Genomic DNA, 22,530 nt, shown 5'->3' on the forward strand with positions numbered 1-22,530 from the left:
CCTAAAATCTTTCATTAGCGGTTTTTAAGAGGCAATTAGTACTCTCTCACAGTTAACAATTCATGTGGCAGGGCTGTTGGGTTTTGTTTTGTTCTTAATGAAATAAGCAGGAGTAACCCTTACAAGAACATAATCGGTACATGTGTCAGCATTGCCATTTCTGTCATAGGAAAAAAGTGAACGCACAGGAGATATCTATTAAAGAGAAAACTAGGGCAACATTTGAAAGCTGTGGATGTAAAGGGAGAAATAGAGAGGTTTTGCTCAAATAGAGTTGTTTGCGGTTATCCTTCAGTGTTTGCTATTTAAAACTAATAAGGCAAAATCCAAACAAGAGAAATGCTACCACACACCCTTTCTGCTGCAAATGAGAGCGTATTTTGCTAGCTCCAAAGTACATGATGTGAACCTACAGCTTGTTTGCATGAATGGCTGCCAAATGGAGGTCAGCAGATGTTTGTGTAGCCATATCTGCCCCAATCTAGCACGGCTTCTTCCAAGGTCAAAATCCTGGTTGCAATGCACTTGTAGAAGAATTCACAAACAGATCCAGGCATGAACTTCTTTGAAGCCTAATCTCCCGATGACAATCAACATGGCACAATCTCATTTTGCCACAACACCACACATTTTGTACGGTTCCTAAAGCCATTCCACCCATTCAGCCATCTTTTCAGTGGTTTTATTTTAACAACTAAATTTACGAAGTCTTAAATGGAACTGGGAAAGGATTTCCCAATCAGAGATAAGTGAAATGCTAGTAGCTTTTCTTGCGGGGGCGGGAAATCTATTCTATGTACCCCTCTCTCTCTCTCTCTCTCTCTCTCTCTCTCTCTCTCTCTCTCTCTCTCTCTCTCACACACACACACACACACACACACACTTAGGGTGCAATCCTATACTCTTCTGATAGTATGCCTCAGTGAAATCAACTGGACTTATTCCTGAGTATAGATGTATAGTATCGTGCCATCAGTAGCAGTAATATTGCTGAGGTACAAGCAGCTTGGGTTCCCGCCCCACAAATTCAATATGCAGTCATGGCCTCTCACCCTTTTTCGAACACCCTCCCTTGTGGAGTGTTCCCTCCGCCTCCTCTCCTCTTCTTTCCACTCCCCATGGGGGTCCTCCGGGCAGCTGCTGCTTCCGTCCCTGGTCTCTGAACTGCACACCACCCTCGCCCCAAAGAGAGGTGCTTCCCAGAGGCACCATTGGCCTGCGGAGCTTATGGCCAGGGCTGCTGCAACGAACAGCTGTGCAAGCCTTCGGGAAGCAGAGATGCAGGATGGCATCAGAGGAGGGAGGGAAGGAGAGGGACAGAGGCCAGTGTTGGACACCTGACCATCATTCAAGGCACCCCAGGGTGCCACAGCACACTGATGGAAAGCCACTGCCCTAGCCTGCTACCTCCTCAGGCCTCAGCCAATTTGTTTTCTAGGCCCCTGCTCTTTGATTTCTCTTCTCATAGGCTCTTCTCTTCTGTAGCATCTCAATAGCAGCCAGAAAACCATAAGACTGTCTCTCACCTGTGGGGCAGGTCAGCTAGTCACAGGGAGAAGTTACAACTGAAGGGAGATTTATTTATCATACAGCAAGATTGGTTTGGAAAACTAAAACAATGAAATAATGTACGCCAGAAATGCACACTTGAGGAGCCGGCAGGGGGAGAGGGATCACCACTCTTTATGGAAGATTTAGTTACTTCCAAGGTAAGTTTTGCAATATGTTCTTCAGTTTAGAACCCTGGATAAATAGGTTGCTCTTTACGTCTAAATTCTGCAGCTTTGTAATTCTCTGCAAAAGGTTTTCTTCTCCTTTCCTGTAACACCTAACTGTAGGTGAATAAGCCTCTTAACCCTTGGTTTGTTTATATAAACTAGGGACCTGAGGCTATTTAGTCAGGCTTGTTCTCCTGAGCCAACAATCCTTGTAAACACAGACAGGAAATCTCATTATTTTTAAGCTCTCTTGCACATAGTCTCAGCTAGTTCTTTGCTTGTGCCCACCTCTGCATGTCCACAAGATGATGATTGTGCTATTGTTTAAATGGCCATATATTCTGAAATGATAGAGAAATGATCCATAGCCGCTTAATTACATAGGGGGAGATTTGCTGACTTTCATTTCACTTCAGCCTGGGGATTCACCACCTCTTAAGTGTGTAAACAAGTCAGAGACAGAAGTGAGGGTGTTATTATAAAAATTACTGGTTGTGTAAATGAGCATTTCGTACAAACCATCTTTAGCAGACTTGTAGTGGTTCAGCTACCTTATTTTGTTTACAGAATATACCACCCTCTCGCAAAACATCAGGGGAATGCACAGCAACAAAAAACATTTAAAAGCAATACGAAACAATCACTAAAACGACTGGCCACTTTGTCAAGCAGTTTCAAAATAAACATGATGAACAGATCAAGATTCCTTTGCCGTGGATGAAAATCGTCAACGCTTGCGATTTGTGAGAAATTCTGGGCATCAGGAAACACTTATATGGCAGTAGTATTTAACTTGTCCTTTCCCTAGTCAGCTTTCAATGAACTTCCACCTAGTGCCTGAAATGTATAGATAGACATGGATAACATATTATCCGCGTCTGTGCATTTCAATCACTACACAGAAGTATAGCTAGAACTTTTCAGAGCCAGCCCAAATGTTTTTTACAGCCAGCTTGGTGTGTACAGGATGCAACAGCCGGCAAGTTTAGCATCCAGGTGAGAAGGGCAATGTTCAACAGAAGGAAATATAATCCAGAACAGACTGCTTTCCTTGGCTTCAGGGAAAGACTTGCTAGCTTAGCATCAACTACCAAATCAGATATGAAAGCAGCTGGGTTCTTGTTATGAGACACTGGGACACGACCAGAAACACTGGCTTAGCCAGCATTCATAATGCACTAGCACCTTTGCTAAACATAATGCCCCCACCTGTCACCATCTTAGAAATTTCTCCAGGTGACCCAAACACTTGTCCTTCTGCTTTTGGGGTGACTCATGAATGGGGACTAAGTAGAATCTCCACTGACAGCACCCAGTTACTTTCTTGACATCCAAGCAGAAAGAGGCTCTTCAAGCTGGAATAAATAAAAAGGTGGCTTTTCAAACTACCATTCACTTTTCCTAAGCATTCAAATTGTATGTTTAAGTAGCTAGAATCTCTTGTGGGGCTAAGCAAAAGCTTCTGAGCATCCAGTGACAGAGCCATTCAACAAAAGTGAAGACTCGTTTTGGAAATCTTAAACATAATTCTTGTAAACAAAAACAAAGTGAAAATGGTAGTCTGTGCATCATGTGCTCTCCCCTTTTGATACAAAATGTTCCTGTAGTTAAAGCAGAATCTTCATTCCCCTCCCCCTTTTAAGTCACTCTGTCTCAACTATGATGCTACCTACTCCATCACCAAAAAGAGAACAAGTCATGTCCAAGGAATTTCCCTCCTGTACACAAAATTATGGTTCAAATTGGGTCTGTTTCTGGCCAAACTAAAAGGCTTCCTAATAATACTTCCCTATCCTCAGAGTATAGGGACATGGGTGGTGCTGTGGGTTAAACCACAGAGCCTAGGGCTTGCCGATCAGAAGTTCAGCGGTTCGAATCTCCGTGATGGGGTGAGCTCCCGTTGTTCAGTCCAGCTCCTGCCCACCTAGCAGTTCGAAAGCACATCAAAGTGCAAGTAGATAAATAGGTACCGCTCCGGCGGGAAGGTAAACGGCGTTTCCGTGCGCTGCTCTGGTTCGCTAGAAGTGGCTTAGTCATGCTGGCCACATGACCCGGAAGCTGTACACCGACTCCCTCGGCCAGTAAAGCGAGATGAGAGCTGCAACCCCAGAGTCATCCACGACTGGACCTAACGGTCAGGGGTCCCTTTACCTTTATCCTCAGAGTAATTTCCGCATCTCTTAAGCTGCAGAAGGGAGTGACATGGAAAGAGTTGCTAGGCAGTTAATGAATTTAAGAAGGACATGGCTTTCAGCTTGTTTACCATGCAGGGAAGAGGTGGGAGCAAATACTCATTTGTTGTAACTAAGATCAAGAGATTTTACCTAGGTCTGTGCTAGAAAACAGAGTTACTTCTCTCCCTCTGCAAGGCAAAACAAACAAACAAAACAAAGCACAAAACTTGTACCACTTGGCTGTGCCCAAGGAAATAGTGATTCAGCAAACAAATTAGCCTAGCACACCTAGTCAGTGTAGGCTACTTCCCTATTTATAGAAAACATTGTATGATCACACGTCAGCATATAATTTTAATAAAAGGCACCGGCAGGATGCAGTGGTCAGTAAATATTTTTTTTACCACAAAGCTAGGAAAGCAGGTAGGAGGGGGGAAAAGAGAAGGAAACTCCCAGTGCTTGAATGAAGATTTATTTCAGGCCTGACACATTTTAGAACAATCCCTCTATGGGGGGGGTACTATAAAAATACAAATAATACATATGTAAACAAGAAATTGCAGTAGTAAAATAGGTTCTCATTGACTCATACTGGATGAATCTGAAACAGAATTGTCAAATTACTTAAAAGAATCCCCTCCCCACCCCCCGCCCACAAAAAACCCAACAACTTAGAATACATTTTAAGAAAGCAAGGCAAGTACAAGCAGAAGCATGTGAGAAGTAGAATGGCAACAGCACCCTCCTGGCAGTAGCATGTTTGCTAGGATGAGATTGGAGGAGGAACAGGTTGGCAGTAGCATCCTGATGGGCTGCAGCCACCAACCCAGGGCTCCCCCAGCTTCACCCCACCACCACTGAAGTGCCACTGCCACTCTGTCCTCCTCATGTGCTACACCTGGCAAGGATTACATCTCCAAGTGGCCTACTGGAAAGACCAGTTGACACAGACCTTAGTCCACCTTCTCTTCTCTTGTTACCTTGGGTAAAGAACTCAGGAGCCCAGAGGCCTCTAATAACTTCCATCTATTGTCCGATCTCCCATTTGACCCAAATTAAATCACCATTGGGAAGCGCTCAGATATGTCCAATGTGGTAGGTATGGGAAGGAAGAAATGTGTCCCATTGAAATTATTTTATGGTGGTACCTTGGGTTACAGACACTTCAGGTTACAGAGTCTGCTAACCCAGAAATAGTACCTCGGGTTAAGAACTTTGCTTCAGGATGAGAACAGAAATTGCACGGCGGCAGTGCAGTGGCAGCAGGAGGCCCCATTAGCTAAAGTGGTGCTTCAGGTTAAGAACAGTTTCAGGGTAAGAACGGACCTCCAGAACGAATTAAGTTCTTAACCCGAGGTACCACTGTACTACCATTAGCCAAATCTCTAGAGATGACAGCATTGGTGTGTGGCAAAACAAACAAAAACAAATAAAAAACAAAACAAAAAAACACCCAGGGTAAAAACAGTAACTACAGAATACCCTGTCATAGTTTTCATTGTACAGTCGTACTTCAGAAGTCAAACGGAATCCGTTCCGGAAGTCCATTCGACTTCCAAAGCATTCGACCTCCAAATCGCAGCTTCCGATTGGCTGCAGGAAGCTCCTGCAGCCAATTGGAAGCTGCAGAAGGTCCGTCAGATGTTCGGCTTCCAAAAGAATGTTTGAAAACTGAAACAGTCACTTCCGGTTTTCAATCGTTTGGGAGCCAAGACGTCTGAGTTCCAGGGTGTTCGACAACCAAGGTACAACTGTATGCTCCAGCGTAGCCTAATCTGAAAGACCCAACCTTTTGTCCTTATCTGGCTCTCATATTCAGGACAGTTAGAGAATACACACTAGAGATATATTTCCACCCTTGCACGTCAACTGTTGTATTAGGACACTATCCTGGCTGTAAACAGGGACTTTCCCTCCAGGTAACGTAGGAATTTATTTTTAAAAAGATTTATAGACCGCTTAATAATAAAACTCTCCAAGCAGCATAGATAATATCATTATTAATTTTTAAAAAAGCAAAAATACACAGAATGGTCCAAACACAAGTACAGTGGTACCTTGGGTTACATACGCTTCAGGTTACATACGCTTCAGGTTACATACTCCTCCAACCCAGAAACAGTGCTTTAGGTTAAGAACTTTGCTTCAGGATGAGAACAGAAATCGTGCTCTGGCGGCGCGGCAGCAGCAGGAGGCCCCATTAGCTAAAGTGGTGCTTCAGGTTAAGAACAGTTTCAGGTTAAGAACGGACCTCCGGAACGAATTAAGTACTTAACCTGAGATACCACTGTATAGATAAGGTAATTATTAATAAAACACAACAACAAAATCAGCAAAAGGCTTTAAAACAAAGATTAACTAAATTTGGTTCTCATATTGGAGATTTCTCATTTCAAGCTGCTGTATTTCTTCCTTACAGTTGTAGACTAACAGACTAACTGCATGTTATACTCTAACATATGTTATAATGCCCTGGCATAGTGTGTGTGGCGTTTTTTTTTTTTTATTTAACCCAGTCTCTTTTGGAAAGAGAAATATAGAGCAGGGCGTGGTGAGAGAGGGGAATTTAGAGCAGAGATGTCTGTAGGGTGTGGTGAAACGGAACCATTTCCCCACCCCAAATCATCCTCTCATATGACTTCCTCTCCCATGCGTGGTTCAAAACCCCATGTTTGCCAAAAGACTACTGGAAATTCTACTTCCCTTATAAAGAAGTGCACATAAATTCTACCCTGTGACTTCTATGTTAGAACTATAACTGAATAGGATTTTACCACTGCATAAAGCATGGGTAGGCAAACTAAGGCCCAGGGGCCGGATCTGGCCCAGTCGCCTTGGGTCCGGGAATCAGCGTGTTTTTACATGAGTAGAATGTGTCCTTTTATTTAAAATGCATCTCTGGGTTATTTGTGGGGCATAGGAATTCGTTCATTTCCCCCCGCCCCCAATATAGTCTGGCCCCCCCAAAAGGTCTGAGGGACAGTGGATCAGCCCCTTGCTGAAAAGCTTTGCTGACCCCTGGCATAAAGGCTGGACACAGATGCAGACACCAGCCCATCCAGGTTCTGTGGTTTTTTTTTACTTGCAATAAAAGCTCATACTGTTACCTATCAGGCAATCAGTTTTGCAACATCTCCCTCTGCTGATAGAGTGCCTAATGTGCTGTCTTTCTGTGTCAACGTTGTATATGCTGTATCCTCTGGTTATTCAACACATTAGTCTGATTTGCTTCCTTTCTTATTCTCACCAGCCTGTATAAAACCTTGCATGTTGGTCATCTTTGAATACAGGTTTATTCCATGTGTATATTTAGGAACTGGCCAGCAGAGGCCTTCCTTATTTCTACTGCTATTTTTATAAATACTGTATAACGTTGTTTAGTATTAGACAACCTTAATTTTAACTCTGACAGGTTGAGGAGGTAGGAATATAGACTAAGAGATTCACTCGCTCACAGAACTACTATTTCTGTATACAGTGGTACCTCGGGTTACATACGCTTCAGGTTACATACGCTTCAGGTTACAGACTCCGCTAACCCAGAAATAGTGCTTCAGGTTAAGCACTTTGCTTCAGGATGAGAACAGAAATCGTGCTCCGGCGGCGCAGCAGCAGCAGGAGGCCCCATTAGCTAAAGTGGTGCTTCAGGTTAAGAACAGTTTCAGGTTAAGTACGGACCTCCGGAACAAATTAAGTACTTAACCCAAGGTACCACTGTACCAGGGAATGAGGGAAGATGTAAGCTTGCCATTTCCCTCCTCCCATTAAAACTTGCTTTCTTTCTAGCATAGATCTGCATGCAAGCCTTGCCAGGGACAGATAAGATACATTTATAAATTAATAGCTATCTATAAGATATCTTGCCCACTTTAAGGTCCCAGGAAGAGTGGCAGCAATATAACCAGACCATTTTTATTGCACTTAGTGCAATTTTATGTGAAGTACACACCTCCTTGCTGTATTTTTTTAAAATGAAAGTAGTTTATAAATATTTGCATAAACAAAATAAAAACAAGAAAAAGAGTTTATATACAATTATAAAAAAACAAGTTTAACATATACAAGCAAGAACAACACAGTAGAGATTAAACAAATTAATCTCCCATCATCCTTGACCATTGGGCATGCTGGGGGGAGCTGCAGTCCCGCCACATTTTCTAGGTGGCCACAGGTTCTCATCCCTGACCCAAAATGCTCCTGCACTAACAAAGGGAGACTTTTTGCATTGTTCTAATGATTTAAGTTTGCAGTATGGAGGGGCAGAGAGGCTCCTTTGTTGGTCTACGTTTACTCATCTCCCCAAGAGTAAATAATAATAATAATAATAATAATTTATTATTTGTACCCCGCCCATCTGGCTGGGTTTCCCCAGCCACTCTGGGCGGCTTCCATAGAAACCAAAAATACACTAAAATATCACAGATTAAAAACTTCCCTGAACAGGGCTGCCTTAAGATGTCTTCTGAATGTCAGGTAGTTGTTTATCTCTTTGACATCTGATGGGAGGGCGTTCCACAGGGCGGGCGCCACTACCGAGAAGGCCCTCTGCCTGGTTCCCTGTAGCTTTGCTTCTCGCAATGAGGGAACCTCCAGAAGGCCCTCGGCGCTGGACCTCAGCATCCGGGCAGAACAATGGGGGTGGAGACGCTCCTTCAGGTATACTGGGCCGAGGCCGTTTAGGGAATTTGAGGGAAAGACTGGTCTATTTTGTTTAATGTGAACAATATTCTGTCCCCCCCCCTTGGGGTAAGTTTGGGGTGAAACGAGGAGTGATTCTTCCTAGGACAGATGAGAGGCCTGGGAAGGTTATGCGCTCTACGTGGGGCTACCTTTGAAGGTGACCCGGAAACTACAACTAATCCAGAATGTGGCAGCTAGACTGGTGACTGGGAGCGGCCGCCGAGACCATATAACACCGGTCTTGAAAGACCTACACTGGCTCCCAGTATGTTTCCGAGCACAATTCAAAGTGTTGGTGCTGACCTTTAAAGCCCTAAACGGCCTCAGTCCAGTATATCTGAAGGAGCGTCTCCACCCCCATCGTTCTACCCGGACACTGAGGTCCAGCACCGTGGGCCTTCTGGCAGTTCCCTCACTGTGAGAAGCCAAGTTACAGGGAACCAGGCAGAGGGCCTTCTCGGTAGTGGCACCCTCCCTGTGGAATGCCCTCCCACCAGATGTCAAACAGAACAACAACTACCAGACTTTTAGAAGACATCTGAAGGCAGCCCTGTTTAGGGAAGCTTTTAATGTTTGATGCATTACAGTATTTTAATATTTTTTTTGGAAGCCGCCCAGAGTGGCTGGGGAAGCCCAGCCAGATGGGCGGGGTACAAATAATAAATTATTATTATATTATTATTATTATTATAGCAGGAAAATCAAAAGGACACTCAGCTGTAAATCCAAAGTAGAGGGCAGCAGTGGAGGAGCCCTTGGAAACCCAAAATTGTCTGTTTGGTAGGGCTCTGTTCCTTACTAATCAACTTAGGACAAGACCTAAGACAAGTTTTATAAAATATTCACAAGCAAGGACAACACCATTCTTGCAATAGATGAAAAACGTAGACGTGTGGTTTGTTTGAAAAAGTCATTGTAAGCAACAACTGCCTAGCGAAAAAGGATTAAAATGGTAACACAGAGGCAAGGGTGGAAAAAGGCTATTTTCAACAGCATGGAAAAGCCAAACCGGTTTAATTTATGCCCTTTTGCAATTGCTCCGGGAAAGGACTTTCTTTCGCTTCACAAGCTGCTGCCTGTGAGAATTTATCTTAGCGGCAAGTCCCTACTATCCTGAATCTGCTGTGTCCTCAAAGTCACAAGGAAATTACACTAAACTTACACTAAAAGTTCCACCAAAGTTACAGTGACTTAAACACACATATCTGTGGGCACAAGATTATTTCAAGCAGTACTAGAGAAAAGCCAAAACTGGCTTCCTAAAAGAAACAAACCACGCTGCTGAAATAATCATGCATATATGGCATGATTCAGAGGCCTAGAGTGGACAATGACTCACATGCCCACGGTAGGTAGCACATCCCCAATGCCTGGCGTAGTTTTGAATATGGTTTTAAAAAAATAATAATTAAAAAAAAACTTCAGAAGTACATGGGGGAGAAATGCATGTGTCCATATATCTGTGCATGGAGCCCTTAAAAAAAAAAGAACTACACCGAAAAGAAGTGCATAGATACTTCCCCAATCCCCGCTCTGTGAAAAACAGCCAGTTTTAGTTTCCCTTGTTATTGAAACTGAATAAACTTGTGTGGGACTAGAAAGGGCTGTACAGTGGTACCTTGGGTTACAGACGCTTCAGGTTACAGAGACTTCATGTTACAGACTCTGCTAACCCAGAAATAGTACCTCAGGTTAAGGACTTTACCTCAGGATGAGAACAGAAATCACGCGGCGGCAGCGGGAGACCCCATTAGCTAAAGTGGTACCTCAGGTTAAGAACAGTTTCAGGTTAAGAACGGACCTCCAGAACGGATTAAGTTCTTAACCTGAGGTACCACTGTACACAAGACTTAATGCTACCCTAACAGCATCCTCTGCTCCTCTACCTCCCAATTGCATTTGTAGTTATCAACACACCACTGGCTGAATGGAAGCCCATGGCCAGCATGGTGTGGAAGGGGATGTAAATACCATTGCTTTTCAGAAGTGATGGCCTATGGGCAGCGCAAGTAATCCCAACCCCCCAAGCTATCCTGCAAACTGAATAATATTCCTAAGCGACACAAGATCCAACAAAAGCAGTTCAACAGCTCCCTTTCCAGTCCCCAAAGGGCTTAACGGCAGCAAGTCTCTCAAATGGGACATTATTCAACTAGTCTCACTTCTCTCTAGAACTGTGTGCCTGTGTAGCCGCATTAACGGTTATTTCTGAAATTACTAAACAACACTCCAGCCATGCAAACTGAAAGATTTAGCTTACAAGTACAGGGTTTGCAAGCAAACTGATGGCACCCCTGAATGAAAAGAAATAAATAAAATGCGACAATACTCACGCTGTCGCTCTGCCAGCAGCACAAGACCTGTCGAATGGACCAATGCCACATATAGTTTTGTGCCGAATATTCTATGTTCCACAGCTTCTCTGTGGTCATTACTGGCAGTGGTGATAAAAGGCAGCATGACTTGACAAACCACTTCCTATTATTTTTTTAACGTGGATATGCGTCGAAAGCTTCTTTACTTAAAAGTCTATTGTAGTATTGGAAACGTTTCAAACTTTAGTTTCAAACCCAGTGTCCAGAGCACAGGAAAGCCTCCTCCTCCATGAAAATGGGCCTTTTCTTTCTCTCTACACACACGAAAACCTCCCCCACCAACCAAAATTATATTTTAAAACACACCAAATGGAAATTGCAGAATGCACAAAAATGTCTTCATTTCCAACAAAAGCGACACAAAACTTTTGGTGCCAAAGCTATCCAATTATTAGAAGTGCTGGGAAAGGCAGCAATATTTTTTTTTATCACAGGGTTTTATGGGCATTTCCTTTCAATAATAATAATAATAATAATAATAATAATAATAATAATAATAATAATTTATTTATACCCCACCCATCTGACTGGGTTTCCCCAGCCACTCTGGGTGGCTCCCAACATATTAAAAACAAGATAAAATATCAAACATTAAAAACTTTAAACAGGGCTGCCTTCAGATATCTGCTAAAAGTCAGGTAGTTGTTTATTTCCTTGACATCTGTATGTTTCACAGGGTGGGCGCCACTACTGAGAAGGCCGTTTGCCTGGTTCCCTGTAACCTCACTTCTCACAGGCAGGGAACCGCCAGAAGGCCCTCGGTGCTGGACCTCAGTGTCTGGGCTGAACGATGGGGGTGGAAACGCTCCTTCGGGTATACTGGGCCGAGGCCGTTTAGGGCTTTAAAGGTCAGCACCAACACTGTGAATTGTGCTCGGAAACGTTTGCCTCCTTCTTCGTATTCTTGCTTGGAGATCCACATCTTGTACATAAGAACTTCATGTACAGCAGCCACCCTAAGTTCCTTGAAGGATATAGATGTTGTTACGTAAAATGAACAGTGGCAAAAGGTCCCCCTGGACCTGAAGTGGTGGAGGCTTCTGTAATATGGCAGAAGGAACCAAAGCCCCAAAGGCAGGGGGAGCCAAGGTCAGCTCCACTGAAGCCACATGTGACCCAGAAGCCCCAAACGCAGGTCTCGGTGGATGTTCTCATATCTTAAGTCCGCTACATCTTTTGCAGTGAAGGGGGCACATCTCTTTTGACTGTGCTTTGCAGCTGAGTGAGGCAGCAATTAATTTTTTTAGCCTAGTCCACTCCTCAGAATATCCCATCAAGACGAATTCTTGAGATTGACCAAGTGGAAGAAACAACATCCACAAAGCTATTTTCTATCAGATATTTCATTATGAGAAGATCCCAAAGACAACTTTCTACAGGTGAGAGCTGGTGGTTATGCATCAAATATATGACCTATACAGTGGTACCTCGGGTTAAGTACTTAATTCGTTCTGGAGGTCCGTTCTTAACCTGAAACTGTTCTTAACCTGAAGCACCACTTTAGCTAATGGGGCCTCCTGCTGCTGCTGCGCCGCCAGAGCACGATTTCTGTTCTCATCCTGAAGCAAAGTTCTTAACCCGAGGTAATATTTCTGGGTTAGCGGAGTCTGTAACCTGAAGCGTATGTAACCTGAAGTGTATGTAACCCAAGGTACCACTGTAGTTTGATGGTGGTTTTGAAGGGATCCCTTGTAAGAATTATGACAATTCAGAAGGATCCATCAGTTTCTTCCCCTCTTATCTCTCTCTCCCCAGTGACTCTGTTTTCCTTCCTTTAATCTCCCTCTCTCCTTCCCTCCTTTTCTCCGCTCTTGGTTATTCTGCTTTCTGCTCAGGTGCAGATATGAGTCTTGAAAACCACAGAGCTGAAAGAGGATATGGAAAAGAGCAACAGTCTTCCCACTTCCTCTTCCAGCTCTATGTTCTTTTCAAGGAGAGGGGGAGAGAGGGTAGCAGCAGTCGTGATAAAGGCACCAATGGCTACGGAGCACTCGTGGTTTCTCACAAGCATCAGGGAAAGTCCCCACGGGCACTACTGTACGCCTAGGACCATGTTGGCAACACCAACAATTATAGTGACACTCCTCTGTAAGGTCCTTCATAGATAATGCTTCTGCTGGATTTCACAGCAGAAATGTCATTTTTAAAATTTAAGATTATGAGGTACTTTAAAGGGTTTGGGGGGTTTTTTTTAGGTGGAAGAAGCAGGGAATGTGTTTATTTGTTAAATTAGTTAAAAAGCTTGCTTTTTGAATTGCATTGCTCTTCTACACGCAGAATAACAAAGTTAACTGAATATAAATTAAATAGGGACTTGAACAGTCCCTCAATGAAAACACTCAATACTTTTAAAATCTTTGGGCATGATGCAGCTTTAAAAAAAAATCATATAATCCTATTAGTTTTCATGGGATAATTAATTATATGCTTTTCACTTTTGATATCAGCAAGACTAAAAGCAGCCTTACTTTGGTTGCATTCCCCACATAATTCATAAGACACAATTTTACAAACATGCTGCCTATTAAAGGCCTATTCCTTTAAAATACAAAGTTCTGTTGTGCCTAAATTTCATAAGCCAGCCCCATTCTAATTGTTTCAACAGAAGGAGGCAGGAAAGACAGGATGTTGCTTCACAATGACACTAAAAAAAATTGTGGTTTCAAGGAAAATGAAGACAAACTTACACTGCAAGGCAACTATGGCACCAGTGCCGTTAAATTTTATTTATTATTAATTTTTACCCACCCTGTCTGGAGCAAGTTCTGCAAAGCTTCATAGGTGGCAGCCTTCAAGCCATTTGCTTTGGAGTTACCCTTAAAGCCAGTGGAATAATCGGTAAGAAGTCCAAGGATCACAGTGCTGATTATGAAGACTAACAAAGTCAAGCTCTCCGAGACTGGTTTTGCGGTATGAGACAGGAAAGGGCAAATATTTAGCCTGGTAAGACAGTACAAAGTCCAGCTGCCTCAACTCTGCCTCAGAATATCTCTTTGCCAAAAATGCACGAATGAAGCAGCTCGCACAGGGCATATTGGCATTGCTATGTTGGCTTAAGGCAGGTGTGGGGAACTTTTCACCCTCCAGATGTTGATGAACTACGATTCCCATCATCCACAGCCTGTCATGACCCCTGCATCCAGCAGGGATCTGGATACAGAATTGGAGGCTGCAAAGGAATTGGGTCTGGGCCAAGGAGAGGACTGTGGGGCCCAGGCCCACTGCTCATGCGGTGGTTGGACAAGAACTCTCCAAGTTTTCTCAACGGAGAGGCATTACCTTGGACACAGATGCATTAAACACCTGTGCTTGCTTTTGTCTAAGCTACTTGCTCACTCAAGAGATGCCAGAGGTCCAGCCTTGGGAGTTGCCCACCCCCACCCCATGAGTTTCAGCATCAGACCAGAACACAACATAGCCTGAAGCAGAACCCAAAGGAGAACTCTAACAACTTGTGGTTTTCACCTCAGGAGTTCCCTCTGCTGAAGAGACAAGCCACCACTCAACTGAAAAAGCAGCTTGTTTCTTCTGCAGCAGGGCCTTATACAGCGAAATCAGCAGCAAACACGGGCTCTCACTCGTGTCTCTTTTCCTTTTAACAGGAGTCTGTCAAAACATCGTTTTGAGAACTGGAAAGAGCCGTATTTCGCAACACCGTCCCTCAATTATATGCTTGGCTGCGCTAGCATATTTCTTCTCAGTAAAGGCATAGTCCTCTTACTCAACCTATGCAGGACATTTTCTTTGCCTTAAGGACATGAATTCCTGTCCTTATCACCCAGAGAAGGGTGAGGCCACATAGTTAGCCACCACTTGAATCAAAATTATTTGCTTTATTTTAACACTCTTTCAGAGCGCTGTACTGCTGAAACACTTTTAAGCCATCCACGATGGCATCTGCAAGAGCTGTGCTGAAGATGCAAACTGGTGTGGTGGTGGAGTTTTAGACACACAAAGGATGTGGCAAGTCATGTGTCACAGTCCGGTTTACGGGCGGTCGAAGTCCCGGCTGAGGACGTCGGGACCGGGGGCAAGATGGTGGGGTGGGAGCAGGAATGAGAGTCCAGAAGCCAGGGGTCCGAGGGTCAGGAAGCAGGGAGTCACGAAGTCAAGGGTCCGAGGGTCGAGAAGCAAGGAGTCAAGAACCCGAGGTCCGAGGATCAGGATGCAAGAAGCCAAACGCAGCAAGGCAGGAAACAAGTTGCTGTGACAAAGAGCCGAAGGGAAATGCTGCCTTTATATCCCTTCCCGGTTCTTGCCAGCAGGTGCAGTGAATTACCATGCGGCCTCACCAGTGCGGCCGTGCCTTGCCTCCCCAGAACAAACTCAGGAAGGCCCCAGTCCTGCGAAGCCCTACTGGTCACAGGGCCTGGCTCCTGCACGCACTCCTGACATCATGTGTCTCATTTGGGTGCCATGATGTGGCTGGTGGGGGATGCTTGGCAAAGCTCCGCTACTACCACTACAATATACAGTGGTACCTTGGGTTACATACGCTTCAGGTTACAGACTCCGCTAACCCACAAATAATACCTCAGGTTAAGAACTTTGCTTCAGGATGAGAACAGAAATCGTGCTCCGGCGGCGCGGCAGCAGTGGGAGGCCCCATTAGCTAAAGTGGTGCTTCAGGTTAAGAACAGTTTCAGGTTAAGAACGGACCTCTGGAATGAATTAAGTACTTAACCCGAGGTACCACTGTACATTTCAGCCTGAGGAATCTCACACCAACTACATACTTTTGATTATGTGGCCAGCCCAGTCTGTGCTATCTTCTGCACATTTGCTGAAGAGCTCTGAGTATGTAGGTTATAAAGATTGCCCTACTATAGAACTACCTCTTTGTTATGAAATATAGCATCTTTTACAGCCCATAAACACATGCAGATGATGAGCAGATAGGGCTCAGAGGTCAACAGGAAAAAGATTTGTACTATTGAATAAGCAGAATCTTGGGAGAAAGCCACATGTCTGGCAAGATAGGCAAGGGCCAATTCTTACTTTACTTTTCGTAAAAAATAAAATTCAGGCATCCCTCGATGATGTGAAAGGCACCCCTCCCTTTTAAAAGCTTCCCTTGGAAGCAATGGCCTGATCCTTTCTCAGATGTTACTCCAGAGTTTCTAAAAGAGATACGTGGCCAATTCTAACAAAGATTTCCCCTCCCGATATATTTGAATATTTTGTACTACAGTGGTACCTTGGGTTAAGTACTTAATTTGTTCCGGAGGTCCGTTCTTAACCTGAAACTGTTCCTAACCTGAAGACCACTTTAGTTAATGGGGCCTCCTGCTGCTGCAGTGCCGCCGGAGACAATTTCTGTTCTCATCCTGAAGCAAAGTTCTTAACCTGAAGCACTACTTCTGGGTTAGCGGAATCTGTAACCTGAAGCGTATGTAACCTGAGGTACCACTGTACTGAGGTACGCACGCCCAAGAATGAAAGGGAAAGTGAGAATCACCCCGGAGGTATGGTAAGGCATTGCTGCAACAACGCTGTCTTTCCACAGGTACAGGTAATATAATCTGTGATGCCAGGTAGATCTACTTTTACTTTAGCTTCCACAATCCTGCCACTGGGTGCCATCGCAGCAGAAGCTATGAAAAGGAATGCAACGGAAAGAGACCTGACTGAGAATGTCACAAGTCTCTGATGGCATCCTAAGGTCTGGTGAATCAACAAGCATAATATGTGTTCCTCAGATCATGGCCTAGTTAACTCCATGCCACACAAATGCTATCTGTTCATCAAATATCAACAAAAGCTCTCTGAAGCAGATTAAAGCCTTGGTATTTCGTAATGAACCAGCTGCATTCAGAAACATGGCTGAAGTCTACAAGAACTTAGAAATCTTATCTACTTCCAGCGTATATGTCTAAATTCCCTTTGAAACTGTGTTATGAGGCACAAAGCTCTAGATCGCTTATTTGCAGTTTTGCAAATGTAGAGGATAAAACAAAAGACTCATACATTCAAAAAGCATTATGTTCGGGGACATACTTCCTGTATCACCTTTTAGTTCTAGTCTAAAAGGAAAATACTGTTAACGCTTTCAAAAGATGCAAATGTAAATTAAAGCTGACTAACCTTACAAAATACAAAGAGCAATGAGATAAATAATAGCCTCAGCTTTGTAAGTTCTTACAAGAATCTAGACATCCAACTGTATAAAGGTAATGGTAAAGGTACCCCTGCCCGTACGGGCCAGTCTTGACAGACTCTAGGGTTGTGCACTCATCTCACTCTAGAGGCCGGGAGCCAGCACTGTCCGGAGACACTTCCGGGTCACGTGGCCAGCGTGACGAAGCTGCTCCGGCGAACCGGCACCTGAGCAGCACACGGAACGCCGTTTACCTTCCCGCTAGAAAGCGGTACCTATTTATCTACTTGCACTTAATTGTGCTTTCGAACTGCTAGGTGGGCAGGAGCTCACCACGCCGCGGGGATTCGAACCGCCGACCATGCGATCGGCAAGTCCTAGGCGCTGAGGTTTTACCCACAGCGCCACCCGCGTCCCTATTTCAAACTGTATAGAATGAATTAAATGCTAATTGATTAAGACACTACCTGCATTGACTGCAACTACAGTGGTACCTCAGGTTACATACGCTTCAGGTTACAGACTCTGCTAACCCAGAAATATTACCTCGGGTTAAGAACTTTGCTTCAGGATGAGAACATAAATCGCGCAGCGGCAGCAGCAGGAGGCCCCATTAGCTAAAGTGGTGCTTCAGGTTAAGAACAGTTTCAGGTTAAGAACAGACCTCCGGAACAAATTAAGTACTTAACCTGAGGTACCACTGTATATGCATTTGTTGAATAGCCAAGCTCTGCATGTGGCTCAGAATTAGCATCTCTTCTATAGGCCTGGGAATTTTAAGATTATAACCTTGCTAAATGGGAAGGAAGCATAATGAATAGTGATCTGTCATGCTAGTTTGTAGTATCTGTCAATAAGTATAACATGTGTGTCGTAAACGAGATATACACTGTATATTCCGTAATGACGAGCGGCACCTGAAACCATCTTCCTGTTCTGCCTTAACGATTCGAAAGGTTGCAGAATCTGTCTGTTACAAAGAGATGTAAGCCAGGACAAAGACACTGTCTTACCTGGTGTGTGAAGAATGCATATCATATTTGCCTCATTGCTAAAGTCTGGTCAGGCTCAATTTCACCTTTTTAATTGCCATCCCTGGAAAGTGGCAATTTCCAGCCAGTTTGTATGTTCCATTCTTTTGTTGAATCCTATTTTGTTCAGGTCAGAAATAAGGCATTGTTCATGACTTATTCAGAGCATGTTCAAGCCATAACCAGCTGCCCAGTGGTGCCAAATTCTGGGCCTGGGGTTACACTTGGCTTTCTTACATGGGAATGGTATCTGTGTAGGAAATTGTTATGTGTGAGTAGAAATGAGCTTTTCTCGGGTCAAACAGGGCAGCAGATCTCTACATCAAAACAAGGAAAACCTATTACTTCTTGCTAGCACTTCTCTCTCCAGCAGATGGAACCAGAGGTCTATCATATCTGTTGCCTTTATACTATTTCAGAAATTTAGTCTGCAATCTTAAAAACACTTGCTAGAGCAGGCTTCCTCAACCTCGGTCCTCCAGATGTTTTGAGACTACAATTCCCATCATCTCTGACCACTGGTCCTGCTAGCTAGGGATCATGGGAGTTGTAGACCAAAAACATCTGGAGGGCCGAGGTTGAGGAAGCCTGTGCTAGAGTGTAAATCTCACTGAATGGGGCTTACTTTTGAATTTACATGCTTAAGATCATGCTATCTAATAATCTGATTCTCAAATCTGGGTCCCTTTTTTATTTTCGCCTTGCAGTTCTTTAAGGTACTGTGGCCAAATTACACAAGAGGGCAGGGCTCCAACATGGGGAGAAAGGGGATTTCAGCAAATGTAGCTTGTCGTATTTTTTCCCCCAGCTGATCAACCTATTTTAAGAACAATAATACGTGCATGCCTTAAGGCAAAGCACGTTTGCTCAACAGACACATACTCAACTGGAAGTCTAGACACCCATATAACAAAGCAGAATTAAATTACGTCACCGTCATCTTTCCAGAAGCAATTTTTAAAGAAAACCATTGAAGTCACTGACAGAATCATAGCAGAAATGCAGTGTTGCCAGTCTAGGATTACTATATATCCCACCACAGACAGCATCACTTCTTTTCAGCATTCAATAGGAAGTTTAAAATGCACTGAATTTTCTAGCAAGTTTTATTTAAGCTACAAAAAGTGGGAGCTTTATATAGTGTGTGGTTTATATAGTTTGACGTTATGCTCCTTCTCCCCATCAATGTCATACCCATTTTGCCACTTTTAAGATTTCAAAATAAGAAACAATTCATTTGTGGAGTACAAAATCAGCGTTTCCTTTTCTGTTCTCTAGATTGGTGGCGTTTTTGGAAAGAAGACACCCACACTCACCTCCCCCCTCTCAATTTTGTGCAGTTTCTCTTTCTAAATAAAAAAAGAAGCCTCTCATTAGAACAACACTTTGCAGAATCCCTACTTTTCCTAATGACAGAAATGAGGGCATTTATTTACCCTTTTAAAGGGGAATGAAGGAACCCAATACAACAAGTTAACCCCTTCCTCCTCCACCACAGACGTGACCAAAACCACAGATCCCAACCTCCCTGCTAATGGAAGTGTCCACTGGCACAAATGGGGGTTTCCCTTCCAGGGACAACAGCAGCTGCAGGAGGGTGATTTTTGTCAGGGCAACAGCAGGGGAGGGGAGGGGTTAACTTCACTGGAATACTTTGTCCCCCACAGATGGGTTTGCAGCATAGGCAAAGTGCTCCCTCTCTCCTAGTCCTAATTCTTCCCCATCCAAGATTATATAATAACAACAACAGCAGCATCAACAACAATAATTTATTATCTGTACCCTGCCTATCCAGCTGGGTTGCCCCAGCCACTCTGGGCGGCTTCCAGCATTTATAAAAACATTAAACCTTAAAAAGCTTCACCTTATGGAAGACAATAATAATCCTCTTTGCCCCTTTTCCTTACTGTCATGCCAAGAGCAGATTAGTCGGTTCACTAGAGGCTTTCCTTCCTTGTGCCCAAAGGCTTCCTGGCTGGACTCCCAGAGCCCAGAGACACAGCCTCCGAGTCCAACGCTCTTCCCACTAGCTTGGCAGCCTACACTCTCCCCATTTCTTTATCTCCCGATTACTTCTCCTGAGGCTGCTTCACTGCAGCTCTGGCTAATATCTGGGCCATCAAAGGCTCTCGCAGCCTCTGTCAGGGTAGGGGAGAGACCTTACAGCTGAGGTATAGCACGGGATGCTCTCCATTCTCACAAACTTTGAAGAAGAAAGGAGATTCTGAGCATTTATTTATTTTATATTCTTCCCTTCCTCGCAGGGTGGTTCGCAGAATAAAACACAAGCAAATCGTTAAACCAAAACTACAAGCAATAACACACACCCACACCTCACTCACAGACACATTTAAAAAGCTGTAGGATATGAATCAGCCCAGGGCCTGGTGGAAGGTTTTCGCCTGGCGCCTAAAATATATATAATGAAGGCACCAGGCGAAGCTCCCTGGGGAGAGCATTCCACAAATGGGGAGAACTTTCTGGCAGTTAGTGCGGTTTGACATGTGTGACACGCGCGTGACATCACACAGTTGTCAAATGCATGGGATGTCACGCACGCAGCACATGTGTGTCATCGGGAAGAGGCTGAGCTTGGGGCCCAGCATGTCTGGCGGCTCCTCCTCTCTTGCACTCAGGAGGAGCCGGCCGCTGAAGCCACACTGCACTCAGTTGGACGCCCAGCCTCCTTCTAAACATCAGCAAGGACTTTCTGGTGGCAAGAGCTGTTCAGCAGTGGAATGGCTTCCCTTGGAAGATGGTTTCTAAGCAGAGGCTGGATGGTCATCTGTCATGGATGCTTTAGGTGAGATTCCTAAATTGCAGGAAATTGGACTAGATGACCCTCAGGATCCCTTCCAACTTTACAATTCTGTGATTTTAGGACTGCCCTGTTTCCTACTCTTGAGGGATACTGCAGTTAAAAGGATTTGCGAGAGCCTAGAACTCAAAAGATGCGGTCTCTGAAGGTCCAGCCTCAGGATTTGGCAGCTTCTCAGGTGTCCACCACTGCCGTCAAGTAAGGTATATGGCAGATATGAAGGTGTCAGATGGTGTACAAGGGGGGGCACCAAGTGTCATGTTGCTGAGGGCCCCCTCTGCCCAGGAGTCAGCCTTTTCTCTGTGCAAAGTTATACCTGGAGCTCTGACAAAATTACCCTGATTGCATCCTGTGAATAACAATATTTTGTGAATATCAAGAGTCAGTCTTCACTCTACTTACCCGCCTAGTATTTACAGAAGAAGTGGCTTCATACAATATACCACACAAAAAAAGGAAACAAGGAACACTTTTCTTGCCTTGTGCATCTATAAAGCCAAAAAAGGTAAAGGTAAAGGAACCCCTGACCATTAGGTCCAGTTGCGGATGACTCTGGGATTGCGGCGCTCATCTCACTTTATTGGCCGAGGAAGCCGGCGTACAGCTTCCGGGTCATGTGGCCAGCATGACTAAGCCGCTTCTGGTGAACCAGAGCAGCATACGGAAATGCCGTTTACCTTCCTGCTGGAGTGGTACCTATTTATCTACTTGCACTTTGATGTGCTTTCAAACTGCTAGGTTGGCAGGAGCAGGGACCGAGCAATGGGAGCTCACCCTGTCACGGGGATTCGAACCACTGACCTTCTGATCGGCAAGCCCAAGAGGCTCAGTGGTTTAACCCACAGCGCCACCCGCGTCCCTATAAAGCCAGAAACTCTCTCCCAAATAACCATTCGTGCAGAACTATTTTGTAGGACAAAAGTGTTATGTGAGATTTAATCAATCAATTGGTTATAACTTAGAAATGAATAGTTCTTTCGCGGGCTGTAAACCTTAGTAATCTCCTTTTTAAAACACCACAGTGCTGGTAAAGGGTTATTTTCTATGGAAAAGAGGCGAACCCAAAGCCGTCTGCCCATAACAGATTTGGAATGAGCAACTATAACTTCACGGTATGACTCAATTATTCTTGAAAACTTGCTTCTATTATACTGCTGCTACCCAAACCTTTCTCACTTTACAATGTCAAAACAAAATAGATTTAGTTCTTTAATATGAGTAAATGCTCTCTTAGTCATGCCGTTCCTTTGGGCTATAACATATTTCATCCTTAATCACACCCATTTATTCTAATATTCCTAACAAATGCATTTCCACATCAGTTTTTTTTTTTATTTTTATCCCTTTATGGGAAGCTGTTTCCTGTGCACTGAAAGCTAATTGCAAAAAGGAAAGGAAAGTTAATTACTACAGGAAAGATAATCCGCAAAGCATTTTTCTCTCTGTGAACATAGCTCATTTAACTACAAATACGACCAAAAAATAAAAAATAAAAGCACGGGAGAAAGGTTTTATTTGCACACTTCTGACTCTTTATGTGATCATAAACCCAAGCAGAAAATACAGCCACATTTACTCCAATCCACAAAATGCATAAGAGTGTTTTCGGGACTCCAGGCGCATAGGGAAGGCAATGA

The 22,530-nt window shown here is 44.0% G+C and overlaps 1 protein-coding gene across 6 annotated transcripts in view; it reads right to left on the minus strand.

The window, feature by feature from the left end:
* LIMS1 (LIM zinc finger domain containing 1) overlaps nt 1-22,530 on the minus strand; it is a 75,678-nt gene that overhangs the window by 37,319 nt on the left and 15,829 nt on the right. Inside the window, exon 1 of one of the 6 annotated variants that reach the window (XR_014547240.1) lies at nt 13,696-13,717. The exons of 2 other annotated variants lie outside the window; for them this stretch is intronic. The gene's annotated coding sequence lies outside the window, so the exon portion shown is untranslated. Of the gene's footprint in view, nt 1-10,905; nt 11,177-13,695; nt 13,869-22,530 lie in introns of those variants that run through there. 3 more of the 6 variants (XR_014547241.1, XM_083610882.1, XM_083610881.1) reach the window with 3 other exon arrangements.

Source organism: Podarcis filfolensis, assembly GCF_964270895.1.
Source record: "Podarcis filfolensis genome assembly, chromosome: 4".
NCBI lineage: Eukaryota > Metazoa > Chordata > Lepidosauria > Squamata > Lacertidae > Podarcis > Podarcis filfolensis.